The sequence below is a fragment of the Leguminivora glycinivorella genome, chromosome 21, assembly GCF_023078275.1.
Source record: "Leguminivora glycinivorella isolate SPB_JAAS2020 chromosome 21, LegGlyc_1.1, whole genome shotgun sequence".
NCBI classification, from domain to species: Eukaryota; Metazoa; Arthropoda; class Insecta; order Lepidoptera; family Tortricidae; genus Leguminivora; species Leguminivora glycinivorella.
This window is the reverse complement of record NC_062991.1, coordinates 12,689,647-12,705,970: the sequence shown is the minus strand read 5'-3', so window position 1 is coordinate 12,705,970 and position 16,324 is coordinate 12,689,647. Positions and strand designations below refer to the sequence as shown.

Genomic DNA, 16,324 nt, shown 5'->3' with positions numbered 1-16,324 from the left:
CATAAATATCTATCCATTGTTAAAGCAAATATGTATCTTACGGGCTAGAAATCATTAATATGTAATTAATTTGCAATAACAAACCCTACTTAGTTGCCTTACAGCCGTAAGTTGTATGAGGTGATTTGACAGTTCATGAAAACGGTGTAGACTTATTGTCATTGGATATGTCTGTCTCATCTGTTTTTAAATTATGACAAGTAAACTTATTAGTCATACTTGTTATGGAGAATTTTTGGCCAAAAGCTGCACTTTTGGATGGAAGCAAGCCGCTTTGCATGGTGATAGTAGACATCATAGTAAACGATTTTTTCCGAGGATATCGAAATTTCATCTCTTAGGAAACCGAGCGTAGTGAGGTGTTTTATGAAAATAAAAAAAATTCTATCTTTTTATTGTATCGTCCGATTTTGACAAAACGTATCTCAAATGAAAGATATTGCTTTATATAATTAAAAAAAAATGAAACAAAAATTATTTTAAAAAAAGTAAGAAAAAAATTAAAAAAAGTAAATTTACGTCTCGCACTGAATAACTTCAAATAATGACAGACAAATTTTGTACAATGTCGATATATGAGTTTTTTTTTAAATCAAAGACAGATAAATTCATAGTTGAAAACTAAAGACCACATCGAAATCGGATTAGCATTTCTTAAGATACAAGTTGCCAAAGTTGGGAAAATTTGCTTTATATGGCCACTTTGAAATTCCTTTGCCAGAAAGTCAGAAATAATATATATTTCTTACACAGAAAAGTACATAGTGATAGTAGAACTCAAAATAATGTAAAAAATTCCGAGGATATCATAATTTCATCCCTTAGGACGACGAGCGTAGCGAGGTCTGTTACGAAAACCGAAAAAAAAATCTAATTTTTTTGTGCGTCGTCCGCTTTTGACAAAACATATTTCAGTTGAAAGGTATTGACTCATGTAACTTAAAAAAATATATTGAAAAAAATTGGGAAAAAAATGTAAAAGTTTAAAAAAAAAACTTAAATTTTCGTATCACACTGAATAACTGCAAAAAACGGTAGACACGATGTATAATATCGATATATGAATTTTTTAAATTAAAGACAACTAGATTCATGATTATAAACTAAAAACCGAATCGAAATGTCTATTACCAATGCATACTTATAACTGTAAGAAAAATATAATGTTTCTGACTTTCTAGCTAAGGAATTTATAAGCGACCATATAAACAAACTAAGCCAACTTTGACAACTCGTATCTTAAAAACTACTGATCCGATTTCAATTCGGTTTTTAGTTTATAATCATGAATCTATTTGTCTTTAATTTAAAAAATTCATATATCGAGATTATACATCGTGTCTACCGTTTTTTGCAGTTATTCAGTGTGATACGAAAATTGAAGTTTTTTAAAAAAAAAATCTTACATTTTTTTTCCAATTTTTTTTTTCAATATTTTTTTTTAAGTTACATAAAGCAATACCTTTCAATTGAAATATGTTTTGTCAAAATCGGACGACGTACAAAAAAACTAGATTTTTTTTTCGGTTTTCGTAATAGACCTCGCTACGCTCGTCGTCCTAAGGGATGAAATTATGATATCCTCGGAATTTTTTATTTTATTTTGAGTTCTGCTGTCACTATGTACTTTTCTGTGTAAGAAAAATATATTATTTCTGACTTTCTGGCAAAGGAATTTCAAAGTGGCCATATAAAGCAAATTTTCCCAACTTTGGCAACTTGTATCTTAAAAAATGCTAATCCGATTTCGATGCGGTTTTTAGTTTTCAACTACGAATTTATCTGTTTTTGATTTAAAAAACTCATATATCGACATTGTACATTTCGTCTGTCATTCTTTGAAGTTATTCAGTGCGAGACGTAAATTTACTTTTTTTATTTTTTGTCTTACTTTTTTATAATTTTTTTTTAATTACATAAAGCTTTCATTTGAGATACGTTTTGTCAAAATCGGACGATACAATAAAAAGATAGAATTTTTTTCATTTTCATAAAACACCTCGCTACGCTCGGCTTCCTAAGGAATGAAATTTCGATATCCTCTGAAAATATCGTTTACTAAGACGTCTACTATCACCATGCAAAGCGGCTTGCTTCCATCTAAAAGTGCAGCTTTTTTTTTCATAACTAGTATGACTATATTGCAAATCTAGTATCAGAAGTAGTAGTAGTTTTTATTCAACGTGCCTTGTTAGTAGGTATGTTAGTTTGAGTCAAAACGTAGAAGCTAAATTTGACCCACTTTCCGGTTTCCGATTGAGCTGAAATTTTGCACACATATGTAAATCAAGTGACAATGCAATATTATGGTATCATGGGGCTAATCTGATGATGGAGCAGAAAGGTGATCATAGGAACTCTGTTATGAAACGTCGTATCCCCATTGAGTCAGGGTTTTTTAGACATGTCTCGGAGAGCAATAGATGATTGTTGAATGAAAGGTAAAGTCGGCGATAATAGCTTGTGCCAAAAATGAAATTTTTGCAAAAAAAACTTATTATAAATTGGGAGGTGTAATTTTTTATTATCTCTTAAATAGCATTAAGAAGAAAAACCGATCAAGAGCGCGTCAGTGTAGGGTTCCGTAGTTTCCGACATTTTACATAATGACAATTTAATAAATACCGTATTTTGGGGTGAAAAGGGTTCCGGGGGTATATAATGTTATTATATTTCTAATATATAATGTTATTATATTTCTAATGTATATAATGTTACATATTCCTTCTATTTTCCGCAATCAAAGTAGGAAAATAATATATTTACAGTTTCATGTCTGTCAAAGTTGACGTTCAAATTTATTGGATTTTTACTTATTTTAATCGTTCATTATCCTTTTGAATGTGTATACACTTCTAAAGTTTATGTATAACAGAAAATCATAAGACATATTTTCATTTTTATAATGGTTTTCATGAAGAAAGCGATGCAACTGTGTTGGGAGAATTTTTACGGGATGAATAAATATCCGCGGCCTGAGGGGTGAATGGGATCAGGAATGGGGGGAATCGGGTCGCAAAGGGGGTGAATAGGTTTACGAAGGGGGGATTAGGGTCGGATGAGGGGTGAATTGGGATGTATGGTCAATGCTTGTCACATTGTATAAAAGATATATAACTTGTTACCTAAAGTGATATTTTTATGAATGACCTCTCTGTATATGGACGCAATTTATACGTCAATGTATTGCTTCGTAGTTAGACTAAATACAAGAAATTAACACTTAGAAATATTAATCACACTTCTGTCAACCTCTACGTTTCTACTTAAGTCCGCAAAAATCACCCATGGTTGCTATAATATAAACGGATTAGTTTAAAATAAAAATCATAAGTATGAAACTATACAACTAGGGAAGAAATAAAATTATTTTTAACTGACTTCAAAAAAGGAGGAGGTTCTCAATTCGACTGAATGTTTTTTTTTGTATGTATGTTACTCGATATCTCCGAGAATTGTGGACCGATTTTCAAAAATTTTTTTTTTGATCGTACGGGTATAACCCCTAGATGGTCCCATTGGCACCAAGTCGGGGTCTGATGATGGGATCCTGGAGAAATCGAGGGAAATCTTCAAATGTTATAGGCACATGTAATGTTTTTAGTGTATTTTTCAAAGGTACACCAGTATTTACGCCTGATGGTAATAATTTTATGTGGCTGAGCTGATAATGGAAGGTCAACTCCTCAATGGTTAGCAGTTAAAGGATAATTCTTTCACCAGTGTGCATATATTCGGACTGATACATATAATATCAATAGGAACCACTAAAAATCAACAAATAAATAAACTTTTTACCAAAAAAAAATAAAACCGCCTTCAAAAATAAGCGCGTTACAAAACACGTAGAAACTAAAAAGCAAAAAATAATAAACCTTTGAATTCAGATTTCTTATCGTATTGCAATAATCTAAACATCCAAATTATAAACAAATCAATTATTTTTGGAGTCGGTACCAGCCTGTGTATGGTTGGGTGGGGCAAACAGGCAATAGCAAGGCGACGAACAGGTCTGGTACCGACTACAAAAATAATTGATTTGTTTATAATTTGGATGTTTAGATTATTGCAATACGATAAGAAATCTGAATTCAAAGGTTTATTATTTTTTGCTTTTTAGTTTCTCCGTGTTTTGTAACGCGCTTATTTTTGAAGGCGGTTTTTTTTTATTAAAAAGTTTATTTTATTGAATAATTTTTGATTTGTTCTTTTTCAAGTTCATATAAATAATAAATTTTCAATTCGCTCAAAGGTTGGATGAGATCCCTTATAGGGATAAGATCGCCTTTGTACGTCATAACTATACTGTATTTTTATGTCCTAACTTGTCTTATGTACAATAAAGTGTCCACATACATACATACATATATTTAAATAGATATCATACACGAAAGAAAAAAACGACAAGGCCCACGGTGGCTGAGCCGGAAATCGAACCCAGCCCATAAGCTTACGCAGCTAACGTTATTACCACTAGGCCACCAGGCCAGGTTAAAAAAACCGGCCAAATGAGAATCTATTTTCGCACAATTGTAAAACTAAATTATTTTTACTAGTTACCTCCAAAATACTCGTACCAATTAAAATTGGGCTACATAGTACATCGTTTTCTGAAGATTTTGGGTTCATGGGGTCGGAACTCGGAACGGGTATAAACTAACGTAATTTATTGTGAATATGGCCAAAACCGACTTTTGAACGTCGATAGCACTTTTTTTATATGTGCCATGCTAATTTTTTACACAAAAAATCTTCCGACAGTGTGAACTTTGGTTTGTCTTTGAAAATATGACGTTTTATTTAGTAATTTTCGCTCACCCTAACGTTGGGGTGAATAGGGTCGGGAAGGGGGTGGATAGGGAAAAGTGCTAGGGTTGACTCTTTCGGATTGCGAACAAAATATGACCTGTCACGAGCATATTATATTTATTTGACCTAAAAAATAAGGATTTAATATGTTATGAGTAGTCGGTAATGAAATCTACACATATCATAACGCTTAACCAACCTCTATAGTTAGATGGTGCTCTGACGCGGTGAATAAGTAAGTATGGTCGTGGGCAGTGCGGATAACGTGTCAAAATAAAAGCATAGTTTGTTGCTATTTTTCATGTTTAAATAAACTTCTAAACTAACGAAGTGGGTATTAAAGTAAAAGGTTCACAGTGAATATTAGCTTGCCAGAAATGTGTTTATCTATACCATTGTATTGAATTTTGTATCATAAAGTCAAACTAGGTATTTACTACTAATGATTTACTCTGTGGGGTGTCTTTGATCACTTGCATGGGGTAACATTGACCATAATGACACATAGTTGATTATTGTCTGATTATATCACGGTACTTGTTGAGTTGAGGCTGATAATTGGATCTCTTCTTATGATAAATATTGAAACAATTGCAAATAAAGTTGGTTTTTTGAAGATGGTAATTTTTATTCTTGATCAAAGTAACCTCAAAATAGCGTTAAAGAGTTGTAATATTTGACTCTGCGAACCATTTTTTTTATCTTTTCTTGAGATAAAATACTTTTGTAAGGAATTACATTCGATTATCATTAAAAAAAAATAGTGTATCAAAGTAACCCCAATGTCAGTTTAAGTTTGATCACATCTTTTTTTTTCTGCGTACATTATTTTATTTATTTATTTATTCTTTATTGCACATAAAACACTAAGTACAAATGGTGGACATAATGCCTTAAGGCCTTCTCTACCAGTCAACCACTGGGTTAAAAAGAAACATTTGATACGTGCAGGCATCGTGACAGAAAACAATAATCCTGATATCACTTATTTTGTTACCTTTTTATATTTTTAGCAGGAAAAGACTTAAAAAGTTGATGGTCCCATTTTTTTTCTTTCTTAGTTACGTTACGTTGACCAATTTTGGAATTTATAGTTCTCTTACTCCTACATTTAATGGGTAAAAATACCCATTAAATGTAGAAACTAGAGAAATTTAAATTCCCAAATCGGTCAATGTAACCCCAGTTTACGGTAGACACCGTCAACCTATTCTAATAATTATTTTTTTATTTGAAAAAAAATTCGTTACGATACTAAAATATGCAATCTAAGATAAAAATGCTTTTCATATAGTTACAAACTTAGTTCAGATTTTTTTTGTACAACTTTTAAAAATTGTTCTACATATCAAGTTCAAAATAATTTTCCTAGAAAGTCTTATTAAAATTCTGCTTTTGAGATTTTTTCATATTTGAGAAAACAGCCCTTATGGCCTGAAATACGGCATACGGCAGTGATATTGACATTGACATATGCTTTTTCGTATTTTGATGGTATTTTGACTGCACTGTATTTTTTGCCATGCTAATTTGAACCTTATCTTTGAGCGATGTTTTTTAATTTTCAGTTACATCACAGATGTTTATGACATGACATCTAGGTATTTAGCCATTTAAAAGAAACTACAAGGGGCTTTACAGACGTGGCGACTGCAACTGGTACAGGGCCTAAGCCATAATTTAAAATTATATTGTGATTTTTATATGTATTTGTGTTTTATTTAATACTAAGTATGAGTTTCAACATTTTCAACTCAAGGAACTGAAATTAAGAGAAGAGACTCGGAAATTGGGTAAGATCAAGAGTCTGATGCAGATGGCGATGGCGGTATCGGTATTGGATAAGATATGCGTCGATATTCCTTGTCTTTCTTTGTGTCTCTGACTTGACTGCTACTAGCTCTGTACTCTATTCATTAGGTTTAATTTTATACACATGCTTTATTTTTGTATTAAAATAAATGATAAAAAACCTAACGACCAAAAAGAATAAAGAAAATATCTGATAGTCTTTAATACAACCCGTATATACGTAATGCGCAGCACAGGCAGGCAATTATGGTCGCGTGATAAATGATAAAACATCAGGCTGTCCCTATCGCACTATTTGTAAGTGCGATAGGGACGGCCTGATATTTTATCGTCTATCGCGCGACCATGCTTCCCGTACAGGCCTCTGAAGACCTGCAGGGCAATCATGGTCGCGCGATAAATGATAAAACATCGTGCCGTCCCTATCGCACTTACAAATAGTGCGATAGGGACAGCCTGATGTTTTAACATTTATCACGCGACCATAATTGTCTGCCTGGAGGTATCGGCCTTCACACGCGTCTTTGATTAATGTTTTGCAGAGATAGGCAGGCTGACGATTTTTTATCTAAATGTAGAAAAGTAACGCAAAATGAAGTGCAAAGTAATTTGAAATACACCTAGGTAAACAATCAACTGAGTAAGGAACGTTATCTACATATTTAGGTAAGTAAATTAAATTCACATGAGACATGAACAGAGGAGGAAAGCTAGATTACACGGATTTTATCTCTGTCTTCTTATAAGCGAACCTTTTTACAGTTTTAATTTTTCAAAGGAGGTCAGTAGTTAACTACAAACTCAAAATAACGCCCGTAAAAAAATTAAGGGTCACTGACCTTTCACAGTAAATTGAGGTAGTGTGAGTGAAGGGTGTTTGTGTGTGTAATGGGGTAATTTGACAGATTCTGAAAATTCTCCCTGCTCTACCCCCTCTTAAATCTAAATTGGTATAATATAATACATAAACTACAAATATTAAAATAAATATTACCTATCTGTTAAGTAACTATTAATGTGTCAATTTTATTATTACCCTAATAATGAATATCATAATGAAAACCATAATTATTTATAAATTTTGTACTACTAAATATGTTCAGTAGCATAATCTAATTTTTACAATTGTATATATTATACTTATCTCAATAAGTGAAATGTAATATTTCTTTTGAGACAAATAAAATATCTTTATACCGATATTAAAAAAAACCTTACCTTAAACCTTTATTTATTATAAACAAGAAGTACAACATAATGACTATGCTATGCTCCACAAAACTTGGTTAGTTTGACTGTTAGTTATAATTTGAATTGATATTCAATATTATTTAACCGTCTCTGGCTTAAAGCTATTTGGTAGTTTGTTTTCCATTAAGGTTAGTCGATAAATCTTTAATGTAGTTTGCAAAGATGCATTAAAGATAGGTTTACACGATCTAAATATAGCTAAAAATGTGCCCTTGAGCTATGTCTTCAAGAATTCAATACACTTAAGGATATTGCGTACTCTTCATTGAGAACGTGAAAAATTGTTACTTAATAAGTTTAATATTACGATGATGATTAGAAATACAGGAAGTATTCAAGCTAGGGTAATAATAGTACATTGTGCAACAAGGGGAGGAAGTTGAATATTACTATCGAGAGTAAATTAAATCGCGACGGCTTGCCGGAGCGATTTAAAGACACGAGTTAGTAATATTCATACTCCCCGAGTTACACACAATGTTTTTCATCACACTCGCAATGTAAAAAATAAGTAAATAGATGTAAAAAAGTTAAGTACGGTACAAGAAATTTAATTATTCCCTTGGGAGAACGATTTTTCTATAACTCACGCTCCGCCTACGTGGAATAGCACATTTAAAGTGCGGGTGTGATGAAAATAAATATTGGGGGGACACCTCACCTGAGATCAACCTAGCCTCACACTAAGCAAAGCTTGTACTATGGGTGCTAGGCGACGATATACATACTTAAATACATAGAAAACATCCATGACTCAAGACAAATATCTGTGCTCATCACACAAATAAAAATGCCCTTATTGGGATTCGAACTCAGGACCGCGGCTTAGTAGGCAGGGTCACTACCGACTGATCCAGACCGGTCGTCAGAGTTATAACTGTCTCACAGTAATCTGTGACTAAAATGAAATTAAGAGCAGTGTAGAGATGTTAATGAGACCACGGCATTTATTACTAAATAAGGCCGTAATGATATAGTAAGGAATTCATTTTAATGAGGAGAAATGTAGGATTTGACTTTATGCAATATAGAATATCTGAAAGTACTAAAACGGTTTAGAAATACATACATACATACAATCACGTCTGTTTCCCAGAGGGGTAGGCAGAGATCACGGATTTCCATTTACTACGATCTTGACAAATCACTTTCGGTTTAGAAAGTCATATAATCAATATTGAAAGAGCACGGTTCTACAACACTGTTTACCTCCTTTGTATTATTGTATACCACTCTGAACACTCATGCCTGACGAAGGATCACCGAATGATCCGAAACCGAATGAGGCGAGATGCCAATATAGCGATACCATAAATAGTAAACTGTGCTTTTTAAATATTTAAGTAGTATGTAATAATAGGCGAACGACTAAAAAAAACTAATTAGTCCGTCTGTTAGATTTTTTTTTTTAAATAGCCCGTTTATGTGTCCCACTGCTGGGCCTTTGCCCGCTTGTCCCGCTTTGGGCTTTGCCTCTCCCCGTGATTTCCACAGCTCCCGTTGGTGTGCTATTTCTGGCCAATTAGTCAAGAAGGTGTCAAAGTCGTCTCGCCATCTTTGTCTGGGCCTGCCACGTCCGCGCTTAAATTGAAGCATCCACTTGGTGGCTATGGCTATGCTGGCCCACCTATCCGGGTGCATGCGACAAACGTGGCCTGCCCAGTCCCACTTTAGTCTGGCGGTCTTCTCCCCCACATCAAAGAATTTTAGACACGTATTTTTTCTTTTTTCTCGTAAACGAAAAGTTTCGCGTGATGTCACGCGTAGGTACAATTTTTACTTAGAAGTGACGTCACAAGCCCCCACTCCGGAACTTTGATGCTCTATATCTTTGTATTTTTTCATTAATTAGAAAAAGCGAAAAATATGTGTTCAGTATTTTTGGACGATCTAACTGACGGACTAAACAGAATGCCATTTTTTTATGTAGTCGTCATCCCTATTGTCGTAATATAAACGGTAGGTATCATTGAATTTATGATCATTATAATAAATGACAATATTTTTATTGTTTCAGGTAAATAAACCCGTTTACTGCCACCAACGCGTATATGCGGCGCGTTAATCGTCTTTTAAGGTTTTCGTACTATCATTATATTATTATTTCCTTTATTCATTTTTAGGGTTCCGTACCAAAAAGGTACATAAGGAACGCTCTGTCTGTCTGTCCGTCTGTCACATTCCTTAATATCTCGAGAACTACTTATGCCATCGATATGAAAGGAATAGTTATGAACATTGTTAACCTCTACAAATTAAAAGTTTCTTTTTTTGAATTTATAATATTTATTATAGAAAATGGCCAAAATGAAAGGGGGGCAAACTGTAAATGTCAATTGACTAGGTCAAGTGAAAGTGTACATATCAAATCTATTTTTTATTTTTTTTTTGTTGTGGAAAAAATTGCTTTTTAAAGGAAAATGTAAAAAAGTCAGGTCACTAGGTCAAGTGAAAGTGTAGGGTACATATCAAATCTATTTTTTATATTTTTTTGTTGTGGAAAAAATTGCTTTTTAAAGGAAAATGTAAAAAAAATACCGTCCCCCCTTATTATAACGGAAATCTACAAGACATTTTTTTTGTGTCTATATGTAAGTGTGGTGTCTGCGCGTTTTTAGGCGTTCGCATTTTAATGTATGGGATGGTATGATCGTCATATTCAATTTAATCTATAAATTTAGTCCGCCCTTTTATTGCTTCGTATGGCACTGAAACTTGAACTGTATCATTTGTTCTACTTAACCCTTTTGAGAATGGGAGTCAGTTTTTAGGGTTCCGTAGTCAACCAGGAATCCTTATAGTTGCGCCATGTCTGTCTGTCCGTCCGTCCGTCCGTCCGCGGATAATCTCAGTAACCGTTAGCACTAGAAAGCTGAAATTTGGTACAAATGTATATTAATCACGCCAACAAAGTACAAAAATAAAAAAATGGAAAAAATGTTTTATTAGGGTACCCCCCAGGTACATGTAAAGTGGGGGCTGACATTTTTTTCATTCCAACCCCAACTTATGGTATATTGTTGGATAGGTATTTAAAAATGAATAAGGATTTACTAAGATCGTTTTTTGATAATATTAATATTTTCAGAAATATTCGCTCCTAAAGGAAAAAAAAGTGCGTCCCCCCCCTCTAACTTTTGAACCATAAATTTCAAAAATATGAAAAAATCACAAAAGTAGAACTTTATAAAGACTTTCTAGGAAAATTGTTTTGAACTTGATAGGTTCAGTAGTTTTTGAGAAAAATACGGAAAACTAAGGAACCCTACACTGAGCGTGGCCCGACACGCTCTTGGCCGGTTTTGTTTTTTATTTTATGTGCTATCAGCATACGTGATGATTTCTGTACCTTGACGCTTTCAATCGTTTAACAATTTCGTATGACATTTCAAACAATACGATAATATGACAAGGTATACAGGTGCCGTAGCCGAATGGCATTTCTGCGACGCGAAACGAAAACTAAACGCCGCGAAAGGTTGTCTGGCTCTGTCGTGCCAAAACGCATGAGCGATAGAGATAGATATCTACGAGCGTTTCGTTTCGTGAGCTTTTGTCCCATTCGGCTACGCACCCAGAAATTATCACATTTTTTTTTGTCGGTGACTATACATCATAAAAAGCATATTTCACCTTCGAACGGCAATAAGTTGACAACGCAACCATACCTGCCATGCAACCATGCCTTAACCATACCTGCAAAGGGTTGAACAGATCCGATGCGGTAGCGAATGTGTTAAACAAATGCATACAACTATTTTTAACTCAGCAAATAAAATGCATTGCTATTTCAATAAAGTAAAATACTTAATACCATAACAATATGATTAATTTTCCATGAAAACGATTAATTTTATTTATTTTCTGATAAAGTATTTCTGGAAAACAGCTTTTGAAATCCTGACATGGAATGTAAACTATCAAAGAGGATTATGAAAGTTATATATGTAAGGCTTTTGAATCAATTGCAAAAATAGGTTATATTATTCAAATGAAAAGTTTAAATAATAATATGCGCATTTATATAAAATAAATCTGAAGGGACAGTTTTACTCAAATAGTCACCAAATTTAAATAATGTTATTCATTTTTTATTTTTTTATTTTATTTTTACATTACATTCATGTTTGGCTTACAGCGGACCAAACGCCAAAACATGGACAAAAGTCAAAACACACAGAGATAAAATTACAATTAAACAGTCAAGAAATAATAATTAAAATAAAATAATTCACAATAATTATTAACATAAAATCACAATAGCAAAAATAATAATAATAAACAAGAAAAATTAAAATTCACAAGATAAGATAATGGCATAGCTCCTACCATCGCTTAGGGTCGACCAACAAAACCATTTAGGAAATTACACAGTTTTCATATCAGAAAGTGACACCAATTTTTGTTATAGACTATAGGGGAATTGTGTGTACCCACATAAATTATAATAATATTCATGTACCCATTAACAAATAGGCATATCGTGAAATGTGAAGCATAAGGAAATCTTATAATCTTGGCACAGTGATATGTATCTTCAAATAGCATCTATAATATAGGTTTATCGCCTACACCAACGATATATAGATACCAAAAAGGATTGAGTATTATAGAGAGTTAGATGCATAGACTGCCATCTCTCGTCACAGTTGACAATTTGGCACATATTCTTAGCTTGATATGTTTTAAAATGTCAAATATTAATATTAGAACCATCTATTTAGCCGAGCATACCTTTTCCTATATGGTTCTGAGGTACGTTTTTTCCTTAGACTGTAAGCTATCTATACGGAGTTACATATGTCATTGATAGATAATCTACGCATCATACAGTATGGCTACACCTTCCCTGCCTCCCGCTGAAAGTGCCGCCCACCCGTCTCAGTTACCTCACAGTTCGGTAACTGTCAAGAACGCGACTAGTCGACCTGTCATATTTCACTCATACAAGCAAAAAAAAAATCGTTTATTCTCAAAATGAACCCTTCTGCCAAACTGCAGGACAGTTTGTTGGCCCTCTGCACAACATAACTGCTGCTGTTGTTTGTTACCCTTACATAGTCTAAATCTCACTCATACAAGCATGGTACGCGTTCGCCTACACAAGCTTAGACTGTGTGCGTAGGAACGCGCCTCTTTCGTATATTTGATCGCCATTGTCCGAGGTGTGATATTACCAGTACGTTGAAAAATACATTTTAGACTGTATCTAGACATATTCATCGGGACCTAGACCGTGGTTCTCTTTTTTTGTCGTTTTCGACATTTGAAACTTTTATTCTAGAGTATATGCTCCTCGCAACGATATGTAGACAAAGCCAGTAACGACCATACATCCGGTGCAACATAATTTATAACGTGACAAGAGAACTGTCTCAAAACACATTTCACGAAACGAGCTCGCGAAACGATTCCACTATTGTCTCAGAGAAGGACCTGCCAGCCTAGCTTAGCACGTACCCAAATGCACTGTAAACGCTTACGATGATATCGCTATCGTAGCTAGCTATCTCCTCGGGTGCCAGATTGGTTTTTGAGTCATTAGAATTTGGATTTTATTTTATTTAATCATATATACAACTAGGGAACAAATCAAATTATTTTATTGAATATTTTTTTCGATTTGTTCTTTTTTTTCCTAGTTGTATAGATGGCAGCACCATCTCTCTCGCTATATCGTAATCCTGCAAAGGATTCGTATAGGAGGTGCAAGCACTAATTGCTCGCCCTTAGAGTTGGTCAAAGGCGCCTAGCCTTATCAGAGATAACATACACTAGAGAAATTTCGTCGGGTACCACGGCGGGCGGGTGGTCTAGTGGTGAGGACGTTAGCCGCGTAAGCTGAAGACCCGGGTTCGATTCCCGGCTCGGCCACCAGTGGGCCCTTTCGTTTTTTCTTTCGTGTATGATATCTATTTAAATTTATAATCATATATAATTATTTCAAATTTGATTGACGTAATCGGCCGGGAGTCGACCGGCCGACACTCCATGTCTTCCGTATTGGCGCGATAGTGTCAGATTGCGTTTTCTTAGGCGTCAAGCGTCAACAATGTCATTTCGGCTAGGCAGAAGTAACAATCTTACGCTAAATGGCGACTGAAAGGCACTCTGGCTCTGTCACGCCTCTACAACCGGCCTAGCCGAAACGACAACCGTTGACGCCAGTGTCATTGACACTTGACACTGACAATTATGTGCCTATGTCTGGGTTGATAAGGGCCACTTGCACCAACGAACCCACCATCCTCAACCTCGGGTTAACCCACCATTTTATATGGAATTTGACAGATGACAGCCCTTTAACCCTGAGTTAAGTGATTGGTGCAAGTGGGCCTAAGTAACAAACAGTCAATGTCGGGCGACAATTGTGAAATAGGCCACAGACGCCGATCAAAACGCAGTCTGGTTCTGTCGCACCAATACGCAAGAGCGATAGATATAGCAGTAATGGTAACGATATTGTTTAAGTCGTTAAGCGATAAGGCACACCTTGGACAACGACGGTCAAATATGTGAAAGAAGCACACAATCTAAGCTCGTGTAGGCCAACGCGCACCATGCTTGTATGAGTGAGATATGACAGTTCGACTGGTCGCGCTCTTGGCAGGCGGTAACTCAGCAATTCCCGTCAACTTTGTACAATGCCACGTCAGCAAATTTTAATTGATCCTATTTTGTTACCAACATTTAGTAATATAATTCGACTTTCGTAAGATATATACAGGATAATTGTTATAATTAAGAAAATATAGATACTAGAGAACCTTAATGACGAAATAAAACTTAAGAAGCTGGTAAATGTAAATCACGCGATTGTCAAGTCAACATTGTATCAGATAATCAACAAATAATGTCGAACAGCGATGTTGCCTCGGCATTCGAAGATTATTTCTCAAACATAGCCGTTAACACCACAAAATGTTTACATTCTTCTGCGGCTCAAGCCCATTCATTACTTTGTGGTAATGTTAAGAAATGTAATAATTCATTTGAATTTAGTCAAGTAGACTCTGTAAATATTGTTAAAACATTCAAGTCACTCAATTTAAAGAAAACGGAAGACTTATGGGGAACATCAGTTAAAGTAATTAGTCATGTCATAGATATAATAGCACCTTACTTGGCCGTAATATATAATATTTCAATTTCACAAGGCACCTTTCCAGATCTTATGAAATGTATCAAAGTCATACCGCTTTTTAAATCGGGTGATTCGAGTGATATAACCAATTTCCGTGCCATATCAATACTTCCTGTTCTAAGTAAAGTCTTTGAGAAGCTAATGTTAAATGATCTACTGGGACACTTCAACAGACATAGATTACTTACAAGCAAACAGTTCGGTTTCACAAGGGGCCGTTCCACGACCGATGCTGCTTCGGTACTCATTAAACATATATATAATATTTGGGAAAATTCTTGTGATGCAATTGGCATATTTTGTGATCTTTCAAAAGCCTTTGATTGTGTGGATCATGGAACGCTCATTTTGAAATTAGAACACTATGGTTTTTCTATAAATGCCCTAAACTTTATGTCTTCTTACCTTAGCAATAGAACACAAACAGTAGTTGTTAACAAAACTCGCTCTAGCGGGACTGTTGTCCAATTAGGAGTGCCACAAGGCTCAATTTTAGGTCCATTCCTGTTTTTGGTTTATATAAATGATTTGCCATGTATAGTAAAAAACTTTTGTGAAATAGTACTTTTTGCTGATGATACATCACTGCTTTTTAATGTTGACCGAAAATCTACGGATTACAATGTAATTAATAGCACGTTAGCTGATGTACTGCAGTGGTTTACTGTCAACAATTTACTTCTTAATTCTAAGAAAACCAAATGTATTCGATTCTCTCTGCCGAATGTTAAACCAATCGATACAAAAATACTTTTGAATGATGAATGCTTAGAGATGGTAGATACAACACTGTTCCTTGGCTTAACATTGGACAAAAATCTACAATGGAGTCCTCATATAAGGAAACTAGCAAGCAAATTAAGCTCAGCCGCATACGCCGTTAGGAGAATCAGGCAACTGACTAATGTTGAGACAGCTCGCCTAGTGTATCATAGTTATTTTCACAGTGTAATGTCATACGGTATTCTGGTTTGGGGCAAAGCAGCTGACATACAGACTATCTTTGTATTACAAAAGAGAGCCATTCGTTCTATTTACAACTTAGGAACACGTGAATCAGTAAGAGAACTCTTCAAAGAAATTAATATCTTAACTGTAGCTTCCCAATACATTTATGATAGTATAATTTATGTTGTTAAGAATTTAGACTGTTTCACTAAGAATTCTGATATCCATAATTATAACACTAGAAACAAAAATAAGCTTGCCATAAAGAAGTTTCGTGTCCGTAAAGTACAGAAGTCATTTGTTGGGCAATGCATTCATTTTTATAATAAGTTACCTGACACTGCTTTGAGATTACCCCTC

The 16,324-nt window shown here is 34.5% G+C and overlaps 1 protein-coding gene and 1 non-coding gene across 2 annotated transcripts in view; both read left to right on the top strand.

Annotated features, from left to right (window-relative positions):
- Nucleotides 1–16,324, top strand: part of LOC125237595 — a 613,374-nt gene that overhangs the window by 288,726 nt on the left and 308,324 nt on the right. The gene's annotated exons all lie outside the window — the stretch shown is intronic.
- Nucleotides 13,675–13,746, top strand: Trnat-cgu. The gene has a single exon. It is a non-coding gene; the product is annotated as a tRNA-Thr (tRNA).